This window comes from Pezoporus flaviventris, unplaced genomic scaffold, assembly GCF_033815535.1.
Source record: "Pezoporus flaviventris isolate CSIRO_AGI_PZ_B2104156 unplaced genomic scaffold, CSIRO_AGI_Pfla_v1 ptg000047l, whole genome shotgun sequence".
NCBI lineage: Eukaryota > Metazoa > Chordata > Aves > Psittaciformes > Psittacidae > Pezoporus > Pezoporus flaviventris.
The window spans coordinates 3,443,098-3,470,384 of NW_026892595.1; the positions used below are offsets into that span (position 1 = coordinate 3,443,098).

General features: G+C 37.3%; 1 long non-coding RNA gene across 1 annotated transcript in view; it reads right to left on the minus strand.

Moving 5' to 3' along the window:
• LOC133276864 (uncharacterized) overlaps positions 1–27,287 on the minus strand; it is a 127,797-nt gene that overhangs the window by 74,084 nt on the left and 26,426 nt on the right. The window contains exon 3 of the long non-coding RNA XR_009746040.1: positions 316–473. This is a non-coding gene — a long non-coding RNA (uncharacterized LOC133276864). The remainder of the gene's footprint in view (positions 1–315; positions 474–27,287) is intronic.

Below are 27,287 nucleotides of genomic sequence, written 5' to 3' on the forward strand. Positions count from 1 at the left end.
ACACATGCTTTCTGCTGAATCCCACAAAAGCAGTTTAAGAGATTGAAGAAGGCATCAACCTGCCCCAAAGTTATTACATGGTAATAAAGAAAGGAATAACATTTGTCCTTCAGGCATTGATTTAAAATCAATCCACTGGTGACTTTTGATCATTTACTGAACTAGGGAATGAAGAAGACAGGCTAACATTTTCTTGTGCTGATTGTACAGGGAGGAGGACACAGCAAGATGACGGGTTCAGCCTTTTCTAGAGGAACAGAGCAAACAGGTGAGAATAGCTACAACCTAGAGGTCTCTGTCAAAGCACTTATTTACCAGATACTTGGTGATACCCAGTAGTTGTCTTCTGTCTTCATCAATATTTTAGTTTATTGAGAACTTTCTGTGACCTTCTGTGCTTTCTCTTTGAGGTCTTCTGCCAGCCATTGTCAATTTTTCTGCCCTTTAATTCCTCAGATCTGAGACCTATGGACCTGGAAAACCATAACAGTAAAAATGTTTTACACATATGTGATACATGACATTCTACGATTTTGAATTTCTCCAGCACAGGCATGGGGTAGAAAGCACCTGTTGCTGACTAAATCTTTGTGTTTAGAGTTCTATTGCTCATTTCTGTGGTGTAGCAAAATATTGAGATAATCTGGTTATTCTGTTGAACACAAAATTTCTATTCATCCACTTTGGGACAGGAATATCATTGCAGCATGAACTTATCCATAACTTCACATTTTGGCTAATTACATTTGCGAGCTTCTGGGCACTGACCATGAGCTGTAGCTGAAACTGAAAAATAAAAAATGTATAAATTAGGCATCTTTAAGAAGAAGAGTCAACTCTTCTGGTATTCTTCTTATTAAACCAAAAGGACTCCATTATACCTGACAATAAACCACCCTTTAAAGAATTAATTGCCTATACGTTAGGTTGTTCAAAACTAGCGCAGCTTTCTGCAACAGCACCATCTGCTGATAGATCTTTTACCCACAAAAAAAAAGTACATAGAAATGAAAAAAATGATCTTAACGTCAGCAACACATGTTCACAGGAACCCTCACAACATTGTGTGACGCATTTCAAAAAAGGATCAGACATTTATAAATTAGGCTATCATGCACAGTTCCACTGACTAGTATAACAATTACAGGGACAAGTAATGCTCATGCTTTGTAGCATTAGTTGAGCAACAGAGAGAATCAAAAAGCAATTTGCTTCCATGGTTAAATTTTGTGTGCATGCCAAGGCCTTTGTGCTTTCCTCTGAAGCGTGCAACCATTGCCTCAGGCAGGATACTGGACTAGATGGACCATTGGTTCTGATCTGTTATGGCAATTCTATTGTTCTTGGCTCTTGTGCCAATGAAATATCGAAACACACCATCTAAACTGCAGTTGATATATATACTGTGTCAGACTTCAAATTAGTGAAGCAACACGGACTGTATGATTCATGTGGAGAATATGCTTGAGTTACTTTAGACATGAGGAAAACAATATTGGAGCTAGGTCTACATCCTTGTGAACACAGCAGGATTTTGCAATCTGTGATGTGTTTTGTCCATATGGAAGTGAAAAAGTATTCAAGTGCTATCAATAAAAACAACACAATGTGTCTGTTTCTGAGCAGCACGCATCACCAAGCTGCAGTTCCTGGGTGCAAGTGTAAACACAGAAGCTGGTACTCCCAGTAGAAAAGATATTCACAGACTTCTTTGTTGCTATTCCCTGATTAGAAAAAAATGCTCAGGCTTCTCAGGAGCAAAATTTCCTTGCTTTTTCATTAAACACTCTGCTCTCAAACGGCTTTGTAAAGATGCCAAAGAAAAGAAGTGTAGAAAATAATCTTAGGATATTCTTATTAATAGTAATAGAAGAAGTTATTTCCATTATCATTCAAAATTGTAAAACATATATGTTTATTTTATTTTTTTTAATATGTAGATCCTACCAGAAAGTTTTACCTTGAAAAAAATAGGTTAAAAGACTGTACGTGTTTTAAAAGGTAATAGCATAGAACAGGCCTGACTTACGTGTTTGCATCTACTGATATATAAAATATTGATAGACTTATCGTTTGATTTGTGTGTACAGAAATTTAGGCCTGGCTGTAATACTGGACCCTTTGAAGCTTTCTATTCACTAATCTATTTGTTTAGCTGCCACATAGCATTAAAAATACAAAGAAGACCTTCCTTACTAGAATTCCTCTCTCAAAAGATAAAGTGTGTTTGGCTGTCTTTCATGACCGTCCTGTGGTTGAAGTTAAAGAGGAATGACTACTTTTATAAGAGATAAAATTTGTTTTAAATGTATTTACTGGTTTTAATTTTATTTACAGCTATGTGTTTCCTTCACAGGTTTCAATAGCTTTTATTCACACAGGCCAATCTTAATTCAGGTGGTTCCCAAAACCAACAACCACATGACAAATTTCTTGTAGCTTGAACAGGTAGATTTTTTTAAAAATCTGTTTAGAGAATAGGAGATGTACATTTTTTCATAAGAGAGAAACCCATTAAAATATTTCTGGAGAGAAAATCACTTGCAAGCAATATTAAGAAACCCAGTTTCCAGTAGAAGATCTAGTTTTTAGGAGTAATTTCCATTTAAAAAATCACATCTGTTTAAGAGCGCATAACACAATTGGAAATTCACACTGACCATCTCCTTATAAGACTTCAGACACCAAGTGTTCTTGTTATAAAAACCCCTCATCTTTTATTCTTAGATCAAAAGTAACAGATGCCATATCATATCACTTACTGGTCCGATCAGAGTCTAACCAGTAAATTATGACTAGAGGACATTTCATGGAAATTTCAGGAAGAATAGATGGCCAGCAAACCTTTGACTGAGGTACTTAGCGTAAATGATTTGTCAAACCAGAGATAGAGGTGTTTAATTTAGATCACCCTCTGAAATGTGTCTCAGAGCTAAAATATCTATGGTTATTCTGTGAAACTTTCTGCCTTGTGTTATGCAGAGTAAAATAGATTTAATTTATCCTTTAAATCAGTAGGCTTGTGAAACCTTTGAAATCCTTTAATCTTCAGTCTTCTGGAAGATCCTGGTAGCCATTAAAATACTGCCAGTAATAAATGAGGTGTCTTAGTGAATCATAATTCTTAAAATATTGTCACTACAATTTATTTTAAAAAATAATGCAAAAAATCATATGAATTCTGTTTCTTGATTATTTTCTTTAGCTCATTGTGATTCTCTTAGATATACCATACCACTCTTTTCTCCTTCCTTACACTGTATGTATAACTACAGACCTGCAATTTGAAAAGCACTTTCAGTTTTGAGTGTTATTTACTACCATAAGCCTAAGATATGTAAGCCATTGTTAAGATAGTAATTTATCTATAACAAAAAAATAAAAAATACCAACCACTCATCCCCAGGAGGAGAGAAGTAGCAGATGGAAAGAGTTAGAAGGAATAATTTGGGGATGGTGTGATCAGAGAATTCTGATAGCACTCCTTAGCTTCCCAAATGAATTTTACCTAGCTGGACTAGCCTGGGGCATCTATCCTCCTCCTGGCCTAGAAGTTGGCAGTCACTTGTGTTCAACACAGTAAAGTGCAAAATTACAGCTTTCCAAGACTTTGAGCACTCCAGAAAGAATAACATAGCTTTCTGGGAATATGGGAAACATGACTTCCCCAATATATCTAAGTTGGTTTTTTTTTGCAGTATTTAGTTATCTAGTAAACTTCTATTCAATGATTAGTAGGTGAATTTTATCCCTTTTTTATCTCTTTCCTACAGTCCAGTTCTTAATTTCTCAGGAAATTTGAGTACAGTTACATTTGCAACTGTAGTCTCAAACCCACAGTTACTAACTGAAACTTATCTATAATTCAACCAGAAGTTCCTGAGGTTTTTTCAGTTGAAAAAGATAGAAAAAATTATTTGGGTTTAAGAACAGTTGTGCTTAATTTTTCTATATGCATTTTACTACAGTGCAGCCTACCAATCCAAAACTGTCCCACATGTAAAATAAGGGAAGTATCTGCATGCCTGGAACTCTGGATATAGATTCCGGATGAATCATTTATTTCTACTAAAGCAGTCTGAAGTATAAAGAGAATGTATGACTTCAGATTTATTATAGTAAAAATTCGCTTGCTTCTGTATAAAACTTCCATCAAGTCTATGGGACCTGATGAAATCCATCTGCAGGTCCTGAAGGAGCTGCTGAATGAAGTTGCTAAGCCACGGCCCATCATATTTGAAAAATCATGGCAGTCAGGTGAATTTCCCGAAGACTGGACAAAGGGTAATATAATCCCCATTTTCAAGAAGGAGAAAATGGATGACCCGGGGGAGACGAGTCAATCTCACCTCCATGGCTGTCAAGATCTTTGAGCAGATTCTCCTGGAAGGCATGCTAAGGCACATGAAAAACAACAAGGTGCTTGGTGACAAACAGCATGGCTTCACTAAGGGGAAATCCTGCCTGACCAATTTGGTGGTCTTCTATGATGTGGATACAGAACTGATGATCAGGGGTAGAGCAGTTGATGTCATCTACCTGGACTTGTGCAAAGCATTCGACACTGTCCCACACGACATCCTTGTCTCTAAATTGGAGAGACATCAATTTGATAGATGGACCACTCGGTGGATAAAGAACTGGCTGGATGGCTGCACACAAAGAGTTGTCGTCAATGGCTCAATGTTCGGCTGGAGACCAGTAACGAGTGGTGTCCCTCAGGTATCGGTGTTGGGACTGGTCTTGTTCAACATGTTTGTCTCTGACATGGACAGTGGGATTGAGCGTGTCCTCAGCAAGTTTGCCGATGACACCAAGCTGTGTGGTTCACTTGATACGCTGGAGGGAAGGAATGCCATCCAGAGGGACCTTGACACACTTGTGAGGTGGGCTGATGCCAACCTCATGAAGTTTAACCATGACAAGTGCAAGGTCCAACCCCTGGGTCAGAGCAATCCCAGGCACGGCTACAGGTTGGGCAGAGAAGAGAGTCAGAGCAGCCCTGCACAGAAGGACTTGGGGTGATGGTCAATGAGAAACTGAGCATGAGCCAGCTTCAGTGTGCGCTCGCAGCCCAGAAAGCCAACCGTATCCTAGGCTTCATCAAAAGGAGCGTGACCAGCAGATTGAAGGAGGTGATCCTGCCACTCTACTCTGCTCTCGTGAGACCCCACCTGGAGTATTGTGTGCAGTTCTGGTGTCCTCAACATAAAAAGGACATGGAACTGTTGGAACAAGTCCAGAGGTGGGCCACGAGGATGATGAGGGGACTGGAGCACCTCCCGTATGAAGATAGGCTGAGAAAGTTGGAGCTGTTCAGCCTGGAGAAGAGAAGGCTGTGTGGAGACCTCATAGCAGCCTTCCAGTATCTGAAGGGGGGCTATAGGAATGCCTGAGAAGGACTCTTCATTAGGGTTTGTAGTGACGGGACATGGGATAATGGGTTAAAATTTAAAAGGGGGAAGTTTAGACTGGATATAAGGAGGAAATTCTTTTGTGTAAGGTTGGTGAGGCGCTGGATTAGGTTGCCCAAGGAAGCTGTGAATGCTCCATCCCTGGTGGTGTTCAAGGCCAGATTGGACAGAGTCTTGGGTGAGATGGTCTAGTGTGAGGTGTCCCTGCCCATGGCAGGGGGTTGGAGCTGGATGATCTTAAGGTCCTTTCCAACCCTAACTGTCCTATGATTCTATGATTCTAAGTCTTCAGCAGTTTCCAGAGGAATACAATACGTACCTTTACTCCTTCTTTACTGGTTCCCTGCTCATTTACATCGAATTTTTCAACTGTTTCATTTTTAATAGAATTTGTTTATTAAAATTTATTTCTACAAAAAAACCAAAATATCCTACCTGCTACGGTTATGTGTACTCAGGTCCCTAACCAATGCATCATCGGACTATAGCATCATGAACATCAAAGTCATAAATTTTGTCTTCACAAAAATGCTACAAAGCATGTGAAACCTCCTCCCATCTAACAGACAGAGAACAGAGGAAAAAATGCAAAGGGATTTGCCTGCAGATACTTAGTAGTTGAGTTCTGCACTGAATCCAAGTTTTACTTGAAACAGCAGATTCTTCGTATCTGTCTGAAATGTCAGAGAAAACAGACTTTGAACAGTAAGTGAACAATAATCAGGTCTTTCAAGTGCATGTCCTCTCTTCACTTTCATGTTCACTGCAAAGAGGTTTTGCTGATGCCTAAAAATTCTTCTGAAAGTGGGATGACCCTAAAATGACATGTTAATTAATAATTTCCAGTGAAAATTCAGGATGACAGTTGTCACTAAACATCTCTGAAGTCATAAATAGGTCAGTACAATACTTTGGCTCTTCATCTTTGGTCAAGACCTACTCAGGCTCTTTCCTTATTCTCATCTTTTCCGTAGAACAGCTTCAGAGCTAGCAAGAAAAGATACTTATAAGCAAGAGTGTAAAACAGACACATATTTATGGAAAAATATCATTATAACACTCACTTCCCTGTAATAATCTGAAAGAAATACACTTGACAAGGAACAAGATATCTACATCCTTTCCCATTTCATGTTCATGACAGGTATTTGATAGCTTCAGCCATTGGAGATGGAAAGAAGCTGTGTCAAGGTATCTTATCTCGGGGGGCTGTTAGTCTCTGATTTGACATATGCTGCAAGGAAAAAATAAGACCAGAAGAAAATAGTAAGCACTGACATTAGAACCATTTATCACTAACTGCTGTGTAAGGAATAAAAGGATCCTCTTTGAAGATAGTCCATTATCTGCTTCTAGCTGGCTTCTTGCTGTCATATTTTCTTGCAGAAAGAATAAATTTAGGAAGATCACATATTGAGAATAAGCACTGTTACATATCTAATCATATACATTGTTCTTTTATTTACAGTCACTTTTCCCATTTTCTAGAAGAAAATAGGGGTTTTACATTTGTAATTTCTGGTTTCCTCGTACCCTTTTTTTTTTTTTTTTTTTTTTTTTTTGTCTCAGCTACATAAACTGGAGGTGGTAGTGATGGAAGCCCAGAATAATATAAAACAAAAAGCAAGCAATATATATATTTCTTACTAGACAAATTCCAGGGAAAACAATATCAGTTTCTGTTCTGTAATGGTACAAAAGCATTTCCAATAGGAAATATATATATTTTATATATATATATAAAATATATATTTTATATATTTTATATATATATATTTCCTGCTGTATGTACGTGTGTATATGCATATGTATCTACATATAGGGATATACATATGTGTACATATGTATAGATATCTATTCACTTAAACACAAGAACACACGTGTATGCATTTATGCATATATAAACTTGTGTATTCATGTGTGTACAGGGATAGGGCATGAACACACACGTGTGTATGCATACATACGTGCATGCATCTATGTATGTACATTTACATGCATATATGCATGTACCTATATGTACCTATATGTACCTATATGCATGTACCTATATGTACCTATACCTATATGTATAGGTACATATATGTACCTATACATGCATATATGTATGTGTACATATATGTGTATAAGCACACAGATCTTTATATGTTTATACACATGCTTAGACATACACGCATATATACACACATGTATATACATGTGTATACATGGACACACACACATATATATATGCACAAAATTACACCATTTCAGATTTTTATCTAGCAGCTATCTTTATACAGATGGATCACTGCACCCACCTTGACCCCTGCTGATGTCAATAATTCAGAGGTATGCAGCTCTATGGTGAAATGTTACCAGTGTAAGTCCACCTCCTTTAAAACTGTTTTGTTGACTTTTTCTTAATTTACTCCTATTTTAATAAATCATAATATGTTTATCAGCATTTTATAATCATGTTGTGTCCCTACTACTTATTATTACTTTTCCAAAGAGAATTTTACAGATGCTATGATTTAGGCAGAGTAGCAATAACAACATTGTCAGTGTGGGAAGTCCTTTGTGTCTGGGAGTGTTTCTTCATCTGCATTAGTACATCACGCCTTACAGTTCCTACTGACTTTCCAGATGCCATTAACTACTGCTGAATTTGATCAATTACTAAATAAAAAAGTTACAGGGACTTCAATGTTTTTTATAGTTTACACTCACAATTCAATTTCTTTAGGCAACAAAATAAAGATCAAGTGAGGATTTGTCAAATATAATGACCTACAGAAGGATTAGTTTATCTTTCCTCTAAGGCTGGATATGAAATCAATGTGTTAATCTTCTTGAAAAGAAGGATTTGTTGTAGCTAAACTTTTTTTTTAAGATATAGAATTAATTCTGTATTTGTGTTTTTAACTAGTTTTCCTAATTATATCCTGAGCAATAACATTTTTTCTTAGGACAGAAAATTTAAAAGAGTAAAGAGGGTTAGGGACAGAAACCCCATTGAATTTTTCATTACAACTCACTGGGTTTAAGTGCTAAACTACATCACTCTTCTAATCTCTTTTTAAATTCTGTCTCATGCCTATTTTTCTTCATCTTGCAGAGAATATTTTCTGTGCTCTTGCAGTTAATGCATGACAACATCACGTACTGACAACCTGTCTTTCTCTCACGCAAAAATACCCTGCCTGCATTGCCATTACAAAACTCAAGAGTCATAATTCACCCCAGTGTATGTCTGAAACAGTGGTCTTGGGAGTAGAGGTTGTCTTTTATAAAAGCTCAGGTGTTAATAACTTCAGTGTTAGTGAGGTTCTTGGTAAAAGACCTGGCTTCACTTTAAAAAAAAATGAGCCTCTATGTTTTGCTGAAATAGTTTTTAAAGCTCAGAATGAGGTAGTTCTTGAAATTTAAGAATTTTCTCTGAACAGAACAAAAAACTGTGCTTATGACCTTGCATGAATAACATCTAATCCTGCCTGCCTGGGTCCAGATAAAAGCAGCCACCTCCTCCCCTCTTGCTTTGACGCAACTTTAAAAATACATTGGTGTATTGAAAGTTTTAATTTTCTTCATTTCCATGAGGATTTCAGGACAATGCAGAGAAGAGAGTTGTTTTACTGAAACTTATTAATCTTTCTAATTTATTTCCTAAATTTGCAAGTGGCACATTGGGGAAACATAACCAAGTTGCTGTATAGGAGTTTTGAGAAGCAGCCTCTGTGGCTTTTAATTTTTCTGTCCCAAGAAAAAAAGTTGTCCTCAACATCCAATTAGGAACAAAAATTATAAGCAAAAATATAAATGTAATTTGGTATCTCTCTATGCTGAGAGTTTTGTGGATGAGCTGGGGAGCAAGAGGAAGATCACAGACCTGAAGAGAAGAAGGGATGAGGTTCATCTCAGGTTTCTCAGCAGCCATTGCTCTACGGTTGACCACAGCAGTCTCAGAGTGGGTCAGGGTCACTGTGCCACACCAAGATATCACAGCTGTGGTTTTCCAAGTTGCTTGGAAATTTGTTGTTGTCAGTAAAGATCACTTATAAATTTATCACTGCAGGAAGACTAGGATTTTCTTTCTTTTAGTAGAAATAAAATATCTTTATTTTCCTTTATTAGGAATTGTATTGTACTGCCCATTCCCATCCATTAGAAATTTGTGGGAACTGTAGCACAAACCAGCGCTTTTTGAAAGGAGTAACGTGTTGGTTTGGTTTTTTTTTTCCTATCTGATTTTGGGTTTAACCAATAAAAATTTCTGATGTAAATTATTTCCTTGCTTTGGCTGAATGTCTTTAGGAGCATATATGAAAGCCCAGATTTCCTAATCTTTCCTAAACCACAGCTGTATTTGGACACTACTAGTTCCTGATACTGTAATGAAAATTCTTCAAACTTGGAAAAAACTGTCAAGGAGTTTCCTCTTTCATATATATTGTATCTGTTGTGATACAGTTAAATGTAAATCAGTAGTAAATTAAGAATAAAGATTTCCCAATTATGACTGGGGGTTAGCTACTACAGACTTTGCATACAATTATTATTTTCCTGTACTGTAAAGAAAACTAAGTCTTTCTGCCCCAAATTGGTTGTATTTTCTGTTTAAACACGATTTTCTCAGCCTTAATGCTTGAAGAAGTAAGTAGTTATGTGGTATTTTACAGGTTAATGGAACTTGTCTAACCTGTGAGTAATGTTTAAGACAGAACCTTTGGCAATATGTGATTAATATGAAGGGTTGCCTGCTAAAAGTTTCTCTGTTGTTGTTATTGTGAATTGTGACATTTGCATGGTTTTGAATGTAAAAGCGCTTAAATGACACTTCTTGTTTTCTTTTCTGACATTACCTTACTTAGAATAGTAGATTAATTACCCCTTTAATGACAGGTGCTTACCTAGGCAAAGCTAAGCTCAGGGTTAGCAGTGTGCTGAGTAATTTAGGTAGTCAGCAAACCATGAATTTCACGCTGACAATACTGTAGGCACACAGCAGCTGTTGTCCATCTCTTGTTTTATTATTTTTGTTTATGTTTAAAATCTGGAGCAGACAGCTCCATTTTTCTCAGAATAAGGGTTGAGAAGAGTCAGAAAGACTAAATCACCTTTCAGATCTTGGGAAAGGTGATGTTTGATCTTCCCAGCCAAACAAAACCAAACATGTCATAGCTAACTTGGGAGTAATTCAGATACATGTCTTCCTTTATCAGAGCTGCATAGGACACAAGACATATCTGGAGCACATGCAGCTTTGAGAAGTGGAAGTGCTTCATTTCATAGAGGCAAAGGTGTTCTAAAGTGATGAACTTCAATGGCAGTATAATTTGCTGGGTAAATAAAATTCTCTGTATCTATAAGTGAATGCAGCTTATGAGCTGGGCTGCAGAACTTCAAATTTTGTTTCAACTATTTTCCAAAGCCTCTGAAAAGCATGGTTATATCACATGCAAGTAATCTATACCTTATGTATGTTCTGGAGCATGGAAAATCAAGATCACGTGAGACTTTATGAATACCAATAACATAAGCTGAGTGAAAACTTTAAGTTTAGCAAATGTAGCTCATGAGACTGGAGACTGCGGAGGTTAGCTTGCAGCGTGATGGATAGGATAGGATGGGATGGGATGGGATGGGATAGGATAGGAATATTCCCTCCAGTTGGTGAGTGATTGGTTCTTTAGCTCTTCTACATGCTATGGAGAAAAGCAGCATAGCTTATGATTTTTTTTTTTTTTCCCAGGATGTCTTCTGTCTTATTTTTTTAAGCAGATTGTACATAACTGTTATTATATTATTTTTGGAACACTTCATAAACTTAATATTTTCTTCATTGAAATGATAGTGTAAAGATAAGTAAGAAAATAGTTTGTACGGTTACTCATGTATTGTTGCTTTGGTTTTTCTTTGAAGTATTTATTTTGGCTCATGGTTTTGATAAAATAGCCTCTAATTTTATGGGTTTGATAGAATATGAGTTCCATTGTTTGGACTCCTTTCTGAATGTGTTTATCTAAAATAATCCTGCTTTTCCTAATACTTTGAGAGAGAGCACTAATGTGCTAAGCAATACATGTGTTCAAATAATGCCTATCCATCATAGATTTGTATTCACTAAAACTCAATCCTCCATTGCTCAAACTATGATGAAGAAATATGTAATCAACTCAATATTTTCCAGCTCAGCAAAAAGCAGTATATGGTTGGAAAAGTAAAGCTGGTTTCATTTCATTCAGTAAAGGTCTTCACTCTCTTTCAGTACCGCATGAATCAACACAACTGTCCATACTCAGGTCTCTGCCTTCCTTTGTTTCTGTTGAAGAGATGAATTTTGTTCTCAGAAATAGTAAAGGATGTCAAGGAATGGGAATAAGTTACCTGGTCATTAAAATCTATTTGCAGTGTTAGATTCTAAATTAAATTGTTATTTGTCTTGTTCTTCTAAAAAGAAGGCTGGAAAGACTGGTGAAGGAACAAAGTATAGGACTTGAACATATGCAATGACTTCATCATGATGTTCACCTTCAGTGCTACTTACCATCCTCTCAACTCTGAAAGGACAAAAAGCCTCATATATGCAAGAAAGCTTATGGCTGACATGATCTTTGCTTTTATGTATACATTTACTTTTTTTTTTTCTTTTAACAATACCTTGCCTGTAAAAAAAAATCTATTTAGATGAGAAGGTAGAAGGAAAGTATGTCACACATTTGCACACATAAGGAAAAAAGAGTGCTTGCAGAGTTAATTTTAGGTCTGCTGTATAAGTCTTACAAGTATCTTCCTAAGCAACACAATAAACAGTATTGGGAGTTAGGAATGCAAGAGTCATCTGCAGAATTCAACCTTACTAATTTCTTTCATGTCTTTATTGCATCCAGGCATCATTGGCATCAACTGCCACGGAAAACGAAGGACATTATACATAAGCTTTCTTGTGCCTTCTGAATTGCTATAGCCTCTCGGATGTCTCTGGAGATACGAGAATTCCCTGTGCTTCAAACTTTCAGAATAAAAATTCAGATAAGAAACATAGGAAGAAATAAACCATATTCATCACTGGGGTAACTCTACTGACTTTGGGGGAAGGATATCAAGGGCAATTGTGGCCCATCCTATTAAAATAGTAGCCCACATGTTCCTAGTGTGTGTTTCAGGAACCTTTTCTTAAAGTTCAAAGAACTAATAACTTTAAGAGCTTTAATATAAATGCTAGTACAATTACTATTTAATCCTTTTTAATGTATTTCAGTTTCATTAATTTGAAAGCCTGATGCTATCAGGAGCCTACCTACTATTGGTCCCCAAAGTAGTTTCTTTTGCCAGCTGAAACTGCAGTGTCACTTTCTAACACCTCCTCATTCACCAGCTCTATTGTTCTGCTTCATCTTAAGCTTTCCCACTTAATATCAGTATGATATAATTGTGCCATAGGTGACAAATACATTATTCCTTCTTGTTATACTGAACTTCCTGTCTTAATTACAAAGTCATTTTTCCTTCACATCCCACTTGCTCATTACTCATTTTCAATTATGATACAGGTTTCCCTTAGACTTTAATTACTTCTTGTGCTTAAAAGTATAAATTAATTTTCTTATTAACCCTTTGACATCTCATTAAGGTCACTGAATAGGACAATTGTGCTTTTTTGTGGCATGCCATCCAGATTAGGTCAGTATGCAGAAATACTAGGAGGCTTAGAAGGAATTTTGCCACAAACGCTATTAGTTCTTGTTGGTGTGGCATCAGTATCTGTGTCATATTATATTTTTTGCCTTCACAGAACTGCCTTTTAAACTGGAACCGTGTCTATCCTTGTGTGACATGAAGGAAATATTAGCTTCTAAATTTAGTGCTGTTGGTTTTACTTTGTTCATAATGCCCATGTTCACTTTGTCTTTTGAAGATATTCATAGGGATGGGGCAGAACACAAAAGATTCCATTTGCGTAGCTTGGACCAGCCTTTGACAGGATGGGTGCTAGACAGAATGAGAATCCAAGGTTTCCTTCCCACTTGCATAGTGTAGCACTGGCTTGTTTGTGGACAGTGGAAATAATATGTTTTAAAAGGCTTTAAAAAGACACCACATTTCAACTCCTCCTTTGCTCTTGGTACATAAAGCTCTGCACTGCATTAGGCCATTTAATTAACACAAATTTGATATTACTATTTGTAAATCACTATTTTTTTCTCATTGAAGCAGATACTAAAGTTGATCAATGCTTTGGACAGGAGTTGTGATTTCTTCAGTATTCCCAATGTTATTATTTCCTTGCTCTTCTGGCCCTTTCTGTTTCCCGACAGTTTACAGCTTTGTCTATAGGCTCTAAGCTCCATATGTTTGTCTGCCCCAGCTTCTGTTTTCTCCTTTCTTGCTCTCCCAAGAACTCTGAATCAAGGTAGCACATCATGATACTTGTTGATTCATCAAAGTTGTGAGTCACTGACAGAAGTGTTAAAATAGCTAAGAAAAAATTTTAACTCCTGATGTGAAAGAGAATCATGAAAAACTTGCAACAATTAAAACCTAGTTACTTTATTAAGACATCATAAAACCAGAAACAGAAAATATTTAATGTACCTGGCTGGTTTTGGTGCCTAGAGACAACTGCATGTTTTTGTGCTTATCAGATATCCACTCACTGGAGATTCTTACATCTAATTTTAAGAATGAGCTGTCCCACATACAAGTCACATACTGGGTCTGCTGAAGGCTATTAAGCATCATAAAGATGAATGCTGATTAAAATGAGCAGATTTGGGACTAGAACGGGATGAAACATGCATGGACAAATTGTTTCATAGATTAGAATTTATTTTGTAACTGTCCTATAAAAACATCTGGCCATAATTGGGGGAAAAAAAAACTTATTTTGACTTTTTTTGTCAGACAGCTGTAATTTCAGAATAAAAGTTTATTTTTCTAGCGTTATTTCTTTGTCTGTGTATACACAAAAAAATGTATTCAGGACAACAGGAACCATCACATCTTTTTTGTATTCTCAAAAACAATCTGTACCTTGATTCCTCTGATAGCTATAACCTGACCATTTTACTGAGTATTTTACAACCTGAAGAAAATATAATTTTATTTTTTTTTTTTTTAATCAAAGGGTGTAAATAAAGATTTAAAATAAATACAAGCTTCCCCCTTGCTCCAGGAAAGAATTATAGGAAGGAAAATTTAAGACCCTCATCTCAATTCAATTTCAGTCAGGCAAAAAAAAAAAAAAAAAAAAAATCCAAATATCTTTTGCATTTAAAGAAATTAATGTAGCACTTTACTGGAGAGGATTTAAATTCTTTTGTTAATAAAGATATCGATGGAAATCTTGGGTGGGTCTTGATACAGTAATGATATTTAAAATAGTCAATGCAGAAACATATCTACAGACCTCAGCTTTCTTAAAACGTATTGAGGTGATTTAATGATGCCAAGCTCACAAGAATACTCAGGAAATCTCTTACCTGTTTCTGATGGTAGATACGAAGAGTCTGGTATACGGGTGCTGGACACATAGTCAATTATTCCCATCAAACTCTGAAATGCAGATAATGAATTTTTTTTTCAAAATAACACAATAGCTCATGGAGAAAATCTAACTGAAAAATTTCAGTAACAAAATCTAGGATTCAGTCACTGATTTTGTCTTTAGAACAGACATTGAGGGAAAGACTGGTAAAGACATGGCTATACACAGATGAATGGGATAAAATGGAGCAGAGCTTTAAAAAAGATAGCTTGTATAATACTATTCTGTTATCTCAATTTCATTAGTGACTAAATGAAAATACTCTAAAGTAGGCAAACTTTAAAAAAATAATACAGTGGATCTGTGCCACAGGAAAAATTCCTACTTCAGCAGTTTTGTTCTGCAGAATACTATTACCGTGAGTAAAATCTGGGAAAAGTGTTGACAAAGCACTGTGTTAAATAGTAGAAGTTTCTCTAGGAAAGGAAAGGTTTAATTCATATTTCCAGTAATGAACCTGGCAAAAGGAGAAAAAAGGATCAAGGGATATTACTGATGTTTTCAGAGGATGTGGGCACTGCCAGGGAAAAGGAGAATCAGAATATTGCACACGAGTTGAGCTGAAGAACTAGAGTTAAAGGAATCAATGTACCTATGGTAGAACAAAGTGCACTTAAGGACCAATAGAAAGAAGATTGCTATGGCAAAATGCTGTTACATTGTCCTCTCATCTATATTCTTACCAATTGTTATGTTTTGAATAATACAAAACTGTAAGCTCTGTATCTCAGACTGGGTCTTTTCTTGCAGGTTTGAGGTTTGAATCCTAGTTTGCAGTTTGTAAAAGCTAGTCATACTATTTAATAATTAAAAATAAGAATATAATAATTGTTAGAACAACATATATAAGATTGATTACTGTGGCCTGGATTTTGCATGCATTTTACAATTATTTTTATGGAACTGGCAAAATGATGCATTTAAAACATCACAATTTGTTTTACTGCTGCTTCAAAAACGCTGTCTACTTTAGAGGTCCAAAAATCTAATCAAGCTTTTATATATTGCAAGTACAGCTTTTATCACACAGATAATCCATTGAGTCTATCAAAACCCAAATTCTTTTGGCATATTAAATGCAGTTTAAAGGTATGTATGGTGATATTGCCAAATATATTTTCCAAAAGCACATTTCCCAAACCCTGCATCACTAGGTTCTTGCAAATGACATTCTGTAATGAGCTGTAGGTACTTTTTGATTAGCATAGGGACGAACATTCTTCTGTTTATCATTTTTCTTGCACCAATGTGACATCTCTGCTGATTACTCGCATTATGGTTAATTTGCAACTGATAATCAGTCCTAGTTTCTTAATAAACTTCTCATTAAGTGACTGGAGTTGTCACTTTACCTCCATGTTACTCTTCCTACGTATAATCTGTGACCATTATGCAAAAGAAAGGACTGCTGGACGTCACACATGTCATTTGCAATCATATATAAAAGCTTCAAAGAAGCTTGTTAAATAAATGCCATTCATAATTCATTACTGTAAAGCAGAAAGGTATAACTAATCACCATATTGCCACTGTGTTGCCATATTTGGCTTTTTTTGAAGAGGCATATTCAGCCAGTGCTTATTTTAAAAGATCATTGCAAAATACCTTCAGGAAACTCCCTGAATAACTTCTGCTTTGCTGATACCACAGTAAAACCAGCAGATTCTTAGCACAGAGGCTCAAGCTGAGTCACTTTGAAGACACTTGAAGGCTCATTCTAAAAGAGTTGCCTTCAGGAATATGCAATATGATTAAGTTCTGATGCATAACAACTTACATTGCGTTAACTGAGCCGATGTAAATTTCCAAAAGAACATTCCAAGACCACAGTAAAGATGAAGCAATTCAACACAGTCTTCAGACAAATAAATTGTAGCTATTTGCGTTCATATTATAAAGGAATAAAAATATGTGTATTGATAGCTACCACACTTTAAGAGATGTGCAGTAGCAGTTAGGATATACTAGCCTGACAATATTGCTTGTATTGCCAATATAAAAAAACACTTTCTGGTATACCATTTTTCTGAATGAAATCCTTTAGTTGATCCTTCTGAGCAACTGTGTGACTACATGGATTCTAAACCATAGGAGTTGAAGTAATATTTGAAGTTAAGATACAGTACTTTGAAGGATTTCTTTCTCGCTTTGTTGTCTGTTTGAGCTGCATGGGTTTCAGCTTGACGGGGACAGCACAAGTAATAATAATTGCAGGGTAGGGCTTTGAAAGAGAATTAAAGATGAATTCAAGAAGACAAGCTAGCCATAACTGAACAGAAAACCTACCTCTTCTTGAAGGGAACCCTGCCTGTGTGTTTTCTATGTATACTTCTATACATCCATAAACCCTCAGCAACTGCTTGCTATTATTATTTTCTCTGAGGGAAATCTTTGCTACAGAGTTACTTCTGAAATATACATTCATGCTGCTTATTCCTTGTCTTCCTTCCAATAATGATTTTTAAAATGGTTCAGAAAAAGAAAAAACAAAAATGAAACCAAACAACCCCAAACCCTGCTAGACATTCAAAAGAGTTGTTTATTCTACATGATCATAGGATGCAGCAAGCTGCAGTGCCTGTATCTCACTTGTGACTGGACAAATGCTAACTTTAAGACCTGCTTATCCCTGGGCTTACATGAATCTTCCTTCCTTAAATTAGCTAGAGAAGCTCATTTCCAGTGCACTCCCATAAATTAAATGCTGCATCTCTATACCTAACCTAAATTTGTTCTCCTTTTTAAGTTTTGCTACTGCTTCCTCTGAGATAAAGATTCTTTGCTTCTGAAAAGTTACTTCTTTAACTATTTCCTGAAGAAGGTAAAGCTTAACAAACAAACTGACCAAATAAAGAAAAGGAAAAGAAAGACACGGCAGTAAAGTAGTCAGTATTTATAGTGAACTAATTGAAAGTTTCCCTCCTTGGGGTTTATGCTGACAAGAATTACAGCTTTATGCATTTATGCATGTATGTTTTTCAGGAACTATAAATCATTCAACATAGAAGTACATTTCAACATCTCTTTTAGTTTGTCTCAGGTATTTTCTGGTGATGGGACACCAGCATTCATTTTTAGCATGGTATCTTAGGAACAGAATAACTCTCTTTTAGGCTTATGCTCAGTATTTATTCTTCCTGTTTTACCATAATATTGGTGTGAACTGGCCATTACAGGTCTGCTTTAATTTATTGTTTCTGTGCTTTTATCAAATATCCTTTACGAATGTATCTCCAAAAGCTCACATAAAATGAAACCGAAGCAGTGAATGTAAAATATTACAATACACTATTTTGCTTTACTTTGCAAATTAGAATGTTTAACTTGGGAACAGGACTCTTGTCTAGTTCCATATGTTCTTTGACTGTGGCTATAAAATAAGCTAATCATTTCCAGAAACCAATTGCTTTTCATTAAGAAATAATTGCAAAGATTCAATTGTCTGAGTGTGTTGTGAAGATATTTTGACTGGATTAAATTTTTAGTTACACACCATCATCAAGTTCCTGTCACATTGCAGCATTATTGATTTGAAACAGAAGTGGAGTTTTGATATCATTTATTCTGCACTACATATTGTGAAATTATTCAGATGCTTCATTTTCATTTGTGCTTTCCTATTTGTTTTAAATGTTATTACTTGCTTCAATGCTTTTTCATTTTAGTGAATACACTGATAAATATTTCTATCAATTGCAGATGTGATTTTTGCATAAGTAACTGAAATCCTACTACCATGGTTTAATACAATATTAGACACCAGAGGAACTTGTAGAAGCAATTAGAAAGCCTATGTGTGCATCTGATTATTAAGTTATTAAAAAAATGCTCTTAAGGGACTGCTTGAGCTAAAAAAAAAAAAAAAAAAAAGACTTAGTGAGGATGAGTCCCAGGTTGCAGGTTCCTTTCTATTCTCCCAGGGAAGGGATGAGCATATCTGTGCATAGGACTGTGCAGCAAGACTGGCAAGGCAGCTCCCCTGACCACAGAGCAGGTGAGCTTGTGCTGTGTCTCAGGCTGCCCAGTGGAGATGAAATTTAAACCCTCTAAAGTCTAAAATCATCTTTTGGTTATCTTCATGCATTTTGTGCTTGTTTCCTTATTGAGACTTGGATTCTAAATGTGAAATACAACCTTGCTCCATGAGCAGCCATTCTAAAATCAGTATGATCATCTGAATACAAACCTAGCAAACCCAATATTCCAACTAGAACTACATCATCTTTTCCAAACTCAGTCACAGAGGAGTTGCCTAAATAACAGGGTTAACATTTTTATTATCCTTGTTGGTTGTTTTTTTTTTCCCCTTCATTCTGCAAATAAACATAAAACTACAGTGAAGAGTTTAAATTTCAACATTTTAACTCTATTCTCTACTTCTGCTTCTCTTTTGGGGCACCTGAACAAGCAGTGGGAAAAAAAAATATAACCATACAATGATAAACTATATATTACTGAAAAAATGATTTTGTACGAGTGAAAAAATTATTCTATAGCCAAAGTTAGAAAAAGATTATTTAAATTTCCCTTACAGTGTTTGCTTAAGAGAAAATGCTTTCAATATGAAAGCTACTTGAAGAAGGAGCACAACAACGACTTGTGTCCCATCATACACAGAATTCATGTACATCAGAAACCCACTCAGTGACTGTTGCAGTCAGCAGAGAGGTGAGTGCAAATTTGAATGGCCACAGAAGCAGGAATAGGAAGAACCTCCTTGTTTCTCAGTTCCCCACAGCTTAACATTGTTCATTTTAAAAAGAACATGTGATAGGTGCTGGCCCCAGAAATTACTGCTTGGATTCACCCAGGTACTGACTAAGCCATTTCTGACTGAACCACCATACAGCAGTTATTAGTTAATAAACTCCTCAACAATGACATAGCAGATTGTGTTACATTTAATATATATGATTCTCAGAAATTGCCCAGGAGTAGCCTAATGCATGGGCTTTCCTTATACGTGAGACATTTTTCATATCGTAGAATCATAGAATTGTTAGGGTTGGAAAGGACCTTAAGATCATCTAGTTCCAACCCCCCTGCCATGGGCAGGGACACCTTACGCTAAATCATATCACCCAAGGTATCGTCCAACCTGGTCTTGAGCACTGCCAGGGACGGAGCATTCACAGCCTCCCTGGGCAACCCATTCCAGTGCCTCACCACCCGAACACAAAAGAATTTCCTCCTTATACCCAGTCTAAACTTCCCCCTTTTAAATTTTAACCCATTATCCCTTGTCCTGTCACTACAATCCCTAATGAGGAGTCCATCTCCAGCATCCCTATAGCCCCCCTTCAGATACTGGAAGGCTGCTATGAGGTCTCCGTGCAGCCTTCTCTTCTCCAGGCTGAACAGCCCCAACTTCCTCATCCTGTCTTCATACAGGAGGTGCTCCAGTCCCCTCATCATCCTCATGGCCCTCCTCTGGACTTGTTCCAACAGTTCCATGTCCTTTTTATGTTGAGGACACCAGAACTGCACACAATACTCCAAGTGAGGACTCACAAGAGCAGAGTAGAGGGGCAGGATCACCTCCTTCGACCTGCTGGTCATGCTCCTTTTGATGCAGCCCAGTATATGGCTGTCTTTCTGGGTTGCAAGCACACACTGAAGCTGGCTCATGTTCATTTTCTCATCAACCAACACCCCCAAGTCCTTCTCCGCAGGGCTGCTCTGAATCTCTTCTCTGCCCAACCTGTAGCTGTGCCTGGGATTGCTCCGACCCAGGTGTAGGACCTTGCACTTGGCATGGTTAAACTTCATGAGGTTGGCATCAGCCCACCTCACAAGCATGTCGAGGTCCCTCTGGATGGCATTCCTTCCCTCCAGCGTATCAACTGAACCACACAGCTTGGTGTCACCTGCAAACTTGCTGAGGGCGCACTCAATCCCACTGTCCATGTCAGCGATGAAGTTGTTAAACAAGACCGGTCCCAACACCGATCCCTGACGGACGTCACTCGTTACTGGTCTCCAGCTGGACATTGAGCCATTGACCACAACTCTTTGTGTGCGGCCATCCAGCCAGTTCTTTATCATATCTTAGTGTACTGTATATCTCATGTCTAGTAAGTTTCCATTACTTATATAACATATTAATCCAGAAACAAAGTATTGCAGCCTAAATACTTATTGTCTATGTAGATGTAACTTGTAACTCAATAGCTGGCGTTAGAGTATGATTAGTAACATCCTTTGCTTTTACCTTCCCAAAGGAAGTTTTCACAGCTAGCAAGGAAGAAGAGTTTTCTGAACATTGCTGGGTAAAATTTTTCATTTCCTTTGCATATTTTAATGCAATCAGTACAGCTTACATCTGCTTAGCAATCAAATTACAAAGTCAACATAACCCAATGAAACCCTGAAAAGCCAAATAATCAAATTCAGATTAATACTAATTGCTGTAGTTTTTGCACCTGGATTTAAAACAAAAACAAAACCATGAAAACCACCACATAGAACTTCCTCCCTTTAATTGCAATATTTTAAGTAAAAAAAACAAAAAAAAAACAAAAACAAAAAACCAAGGAAACCCACAACCCCCCCAAACAACAAAACTAAACAAACAAAAAACCAACACAACACCCCTGTCCACAGAAATCAAGGCCAAAACTTCAAATGATGTATTTTCTCCTTCTGTTAGGAATAGCACTTGTTAATATACAGATTTAGATATGTATTCCTCAGACATACCAGTGATATTTCTTTTTTTTTTTTTTTTTGCCTTAGCAACTTCTATTAACTACTCATCCCTCTTCAACATGGAAATATTATCCTCATTTCACATGGACATGGATTCCTACAAGAAATTTGCAGTTCTAGTTCTGGAACTAAATTAGGATTAACATGTCCGTTACTGAAGTTGGCCCCTGCTATCAAGAAGGCTCTTATTTTCACTTGTTCATGCGACCAGCAATGAATACAAAGAACCCAGTGAATAAAAGATAAATTATCATTTCTAGTCCTCCTCCCCAGAGTTGTCTTTACCCCTCCATCAGAAAGCAGCTGTACATACAATTAATTCAACATTTTTTATAAGTGGGAGGGATGGGATCTCCAGAACAGAGAGTAATGAGCACTTGGGATGGGGACAGAAAGTTAGTGATGCAGATTTATTAGCTACAAATGGAGAAAATTACTACTCCGTTAGCATGTCATGCATTTTCATTTTCTGCCCTGATTCACGTATTCTCTCTGGTTGTGTTACATGTCGGACAATGTGTGTGTGTGTGCTGTTACATGAGAGAAAAATTTTTCAGTGGAAGTTTCACAAGAATGAGGTACGAATGGGTAGCTGGAGAAGTGGAACATTTCTGAAAGCAATAATAAAAAGACGGAAATCTTATTGTTTGCTTGGACTATGGTCATTGAGCTGGCTCCTGTAGGTTTTGCAGGCTAGGTATAAACTGGCTTCTTTCTCCAACTCTCGTTTGTCCTCCACTCCAAGCACAAAAATTAAAAACTAATTGTTTTGTACATTGCACCAGAAGAGTTCACGATTGAAAGCAGGGGGAATTTTAATATCAAGTGAAAATTTAAAAATGGCCTATGCTGATGAAGAGTGCCATTTTCACTATTAAATATGTTTCTTGCAGAAGAAGGAGAAAGCAAATGTAATTAAAGTATAATTAGATAGAAAATGCTGCTTTGCCAGACAGAAACGTGAGACATAGGAAAAGGACTTTGCTTCTTTAGTGATAGCTTCCACTAGTCATTTAGGTCTGCCTTTGAACTTAAAGAAAGGGCTACGTAAAATTACATCCTTTCTTGTTCAATTACCAATGGAATTCAGGCAGGATGGTAAAAAGTAATTAGGAAGTTATCAATAACTATATTAACACACTTGTGACCAGTGAGATCTCACAGATAACTAGATTTGTGGAGTTTAGGTTTTATTCAGTTAGGGAGTCATAGAATCAGAGAATCATAGAACAGTTAGGGTTGGAAAGGACCTTAAGATCATCTAGTTCTAACCCCCTGCCATGGGCAGGGACACCTCACACTAAACCATCTCACCCAAGGCTTCATCCAGCCTGGCCTTGAACACTGCCAGGGATGGAGCATTTACAACTTCCCTGGGCAACCTATTCCAGTGCCTCACCACCCGAACACAAAAGAATTTCCTCCTTATATCCAGTCTAAACTTCCCCCTTTTAAATTTTAACCCATTATCCCTTGTCCTGTCACTGCAATCCCTAATGAGGAGTCCATCTCCAGCATCCCTATAGCCCCCCTTCAGATATTGGAAGGCTGCTATGAGGTCTCCACACAGCCTTCTCTTCTCCAGGCTGAACAGCCCCAACTTTCTCAGCCTGTCCTCATATGGGAGGTGCTCCAGTCCCCTCATCATCCTCGTGGCCCACCTCTGGACTTGTTCCAACAGTTCCATGTCCTTTTTATGTTGAGGACACCAGAACTGCACACAATACTCCAAGTGAGGTCTCACGAGAGCAGAGTTGAGGGGCAGGATCACCTCCTTTGACCTGCTGGTCACGCTCCTTTTGATGAAGCCCAGGATACGGCTGGCTTTCTGGCTGCGAGCACACACTGAAGCTGGCTCATGCTCAGTTTCTCATTGGCCAACACCCCCAAGTCCTTCTCTGCAGGGCTGCTCTGAATCCTCTCCTACAGTGGGCCCAAGGTCTTCAATCTCACAGTCCCTGTATCTGTCTTCCAAGACTTGGGTGGTTTGGTCAGAGCCTTTGCCAGTGAAGACCGAGGCAAAGAAGACATTCAGAACCTCAGCCTTCTCCAAATCCAGGGTAGCCAGTTCTCCCGATAGCTTCCAGAGGGGGCCTATATTGTCCTAGTCTTTTATTTGCTACGTACCTATAGAGTCATAAAGAAATATCAAAAATTGGCTGAAATATGTATGGATAACACCAGAGAGCTTCACAATAACAACCAAAAAAATGTTAAAGTAAAAAAATGAATTTGTAGATTAAATTTGAACATCAGCCAAAACTGTCAAGTGGTAATACAGATGTATTTGCTCCCTTGTCATTACAGGTTAACATTCTCAATTACATACAGAACACATGAAGCAAGAGAAGTGCAAATAATACAGTGGTTCTCTCTTTCCAAAGAATGACTTTAAAAGTGAGGACAAAGCTTCATGATCAATGCAGAAGGATTTGATTTTGTACTTTCAATAGAAATACTTGCCTCTTGACATTGCCACTTAAATTTGAGTATAAACATAATCAGTGTAAGAGAGAAAAAAGATTGTGCCTGTGCAAACTTGAACCAAACAGAACCTAAGTGTGCAGGGCAAATTTAAACTTGCTTTCAGAGGGCAGCACTGTCAGTGCCGGCTGGTATAACATTTCCAAGGACACAGAGGTTTTTTTCTCTTTGTGCTTGAGGACCTTTGAAACCACATCTCTCATTTCCATGTTAGGGTAGGAAGGGTATGGGAGTTAAACATCCTTCCTGTTGAGGTTGTTTATAATAATTGTCATCTGGACAGAAAAAGTAAATGTAAGGAATAGGAGTGCTAGGTTCTGGCCTATGCAGAAAAAATCCATGATCCATCATACATGCTTCAGTAATGTAAGAAAGGCTTTATATAATGATAGAAAATAGCACAAAATATTAAAGTTCTTATCCACAAGGTGTGAGCCAAATGTCAGCTTATTAATGAGCCTGCATGAAAGATATCTCTGAACAGCTGTGTAACCTGAAGGCAGACACAGCTGCCTACAAAGTTTATCGGCTTCAAGGATTAAGTTACAGCTCAGGCTCAGCATCTCTCAGCATCATGGCTATGAACTTAAGCACCTGAGATCTCCCACAGATCTCAGGCTCCTGTAGACCACTATGTTGTTAGATGCCTCACAATTCCAGCATTTACAGAAAAAGACAGGAGGCCAATAGCATCACTACTCACACACGTACCATAGAGCCTTCAGGACCATGGGTCATGAATTTAAGCAGTAGTCAGTAAGGCCTTATGCAAATTGTATTAACAAAATTTTACTCTTTATTATTATCATTATTACCATCATCATAGTTATTATTATTATGACACCTTAGAAAAGGAGCTCCTCTTCCTATATTAATATCAAAAGGAAAATGCTGATTCTTTTGGACTAGTAGAAAGAAAAATAAATTCTAGTACTTGAAGGAGGATTGAAGGCAAACTTTTATGGCCACAAACCTAGTAATTTAGTAATTTTAAATTTATTCATGTAAGCAATTCCAATAGCTTTTTATGTACATATGTATTTGTATAAGCTTGTCATAGTTTGACAATTTGAAAAATATAATGCTGGTTTCCTTCTATTTAAAAGGTATCTCTTTAGATCTGTGATAATATTGACCCTCTTTAGAAGACAAAATGCAGTATGTTTATTGCATTCAGGAAAAAGTTAAAATTTTTCTTCTACTGCAAACAAAAATAGACCATTTGGCTGAAGGTGTTATTCCTGCAAGTGCCCTGTATAGCTTTGTGACCCAGGGAATATATGTAGTCATTACTAGCAGCAAGCCACAGTCTGTAGTAACCTGAAAATACAAGTTCCAGGACTTTTCAGGTTTTGTCTGAATCCATCCTGTCCTTCCTTAAGCTTTTGGTTTGTTTAACTGCGATTGTCTAAGTCAGCTGACTATTACTTCTTTTGATTCAGCTTTTGCTTAGCTTTGTACTACTTTTTGTGGTATAACAGTCAGTGTTTTACATGTATCTGTAGCTAATAGAAAGGAAAAAAGTGCTTGTTCTGTACAATATGAACTTCATATAGCCCTAATTAAAAATACTGGTTCACAAAGGACTACAGCCTTTGGAGTTAAAGGTAAAACCAGCACTAGCAATAATAGCAATTATCCAACATATGTGAAGCACACCTTATACTGCAAATTTAGATGTAACCCTTAAAGACCACTGACATAAGAGCAAGGCAAAGAGATATCCTTTCACTTTGCTGATCTGACCCTTGCTTTTCTGACTCGGTCTTCTCTCTTATCACTGTGAGCTTCTCTAGCGATCGAGACTGCTGCCTGGATCTGGTCAAGGTTGCTGGGCATGCTTTGCTCTTCTTGCCTGGGCACCATGGTACAGCATCACTGGTCTGCAAGGACACTGCCTTGCTATTATTTTCCCCGCAGCTCACCTTCCCCTGCGGAGCAGCCCAGCCTTGCTGCTCCATGACAAAAATGACATCAAACACCTGCCCTTGCTGCCTGTGGATGTGTAAATCAATTTGTACTAACATAATTCTGCCTGTATAAGCAGTTGGCTCTTTCTCCTGGGCATGGAAAACTCAAAGGAGCCACATGTAAGAGCAGAATGCTTTACACTGTGACATCCTCCCTTGTTAGGCTGCTGATCAAATTAATTTTTAAATAGTCTTTCTGACTGGCCTGAACTATAAGGACAATAATTCCTACCCCTTACATAATGTTTTTCATTTTTCAAGCTATTTTAATAAATATAACAACTGAAACTACTCCTCCAGGTACCCTTGTATAGTACCAATTAATAATCCTTTATACTTCTATTGTGTCTGACATCTGATGTTCAAGGAATGTTTTATGTATTTAATGGATAATATCCTCATACAGTTTCTGTGCATCAAACCTTACGAGGCCAAATGATTTTTAGAGCACTAACAATGTTGGGAGAAACAGTAGTGTCTCTCTTACACAGCAAAGGGATATAAAGGGGGACCTTCATAAGCCTCTTTTGAGATATGAAACTCGACAACATTTAGGACTTGAATATTGGCCCCCTTTTTTCTTTTGTTTTCCTTTAGTTAGTGAAAATGAGGTTTTCACTAATCCTTCCTGGCTGCTTGTAAGGAACGTGCACACCCCACAGCAGAGGGGACAGGGACACTCTTTAATACCAGTTTAAGAAATGCTTAAATCAAATATGGTGGTTTGCATACACATTTCCTGATTCAAAATGGCAAAATATAACTATAGTAAGCAATTTGTACAAGTTGGAGACAAATACAGAACATGCAGGAAATCTCTCATTCTGGAGATACAGCTGGCAATATGCAACCTGGGAAAGTGACAGAAATCCACCCTTGTACAGTAAAACAATAAAACACTTGTGTTGGTGTAAGACATTATAACAGATTAAACCCCAAACTACTGACTTTTCTGGGAGATGCTGTGCACCATCGTGATGCACCAGAACCCTCACCGGTAACATGGTAAGCCCACAGACTGTTTTGTTTGTACAACCCTGTTCTAAACACTAACAACAAAAGACTATAAAACCTTTTCCAGTGCAGTTTAATCCTTTAGGGCAGTTTAACCAAACCATTTGAAACTTCTCAGGTTTGACACATCACTGAGATGGTCCAACATGCCTCATTACACTGTGACAC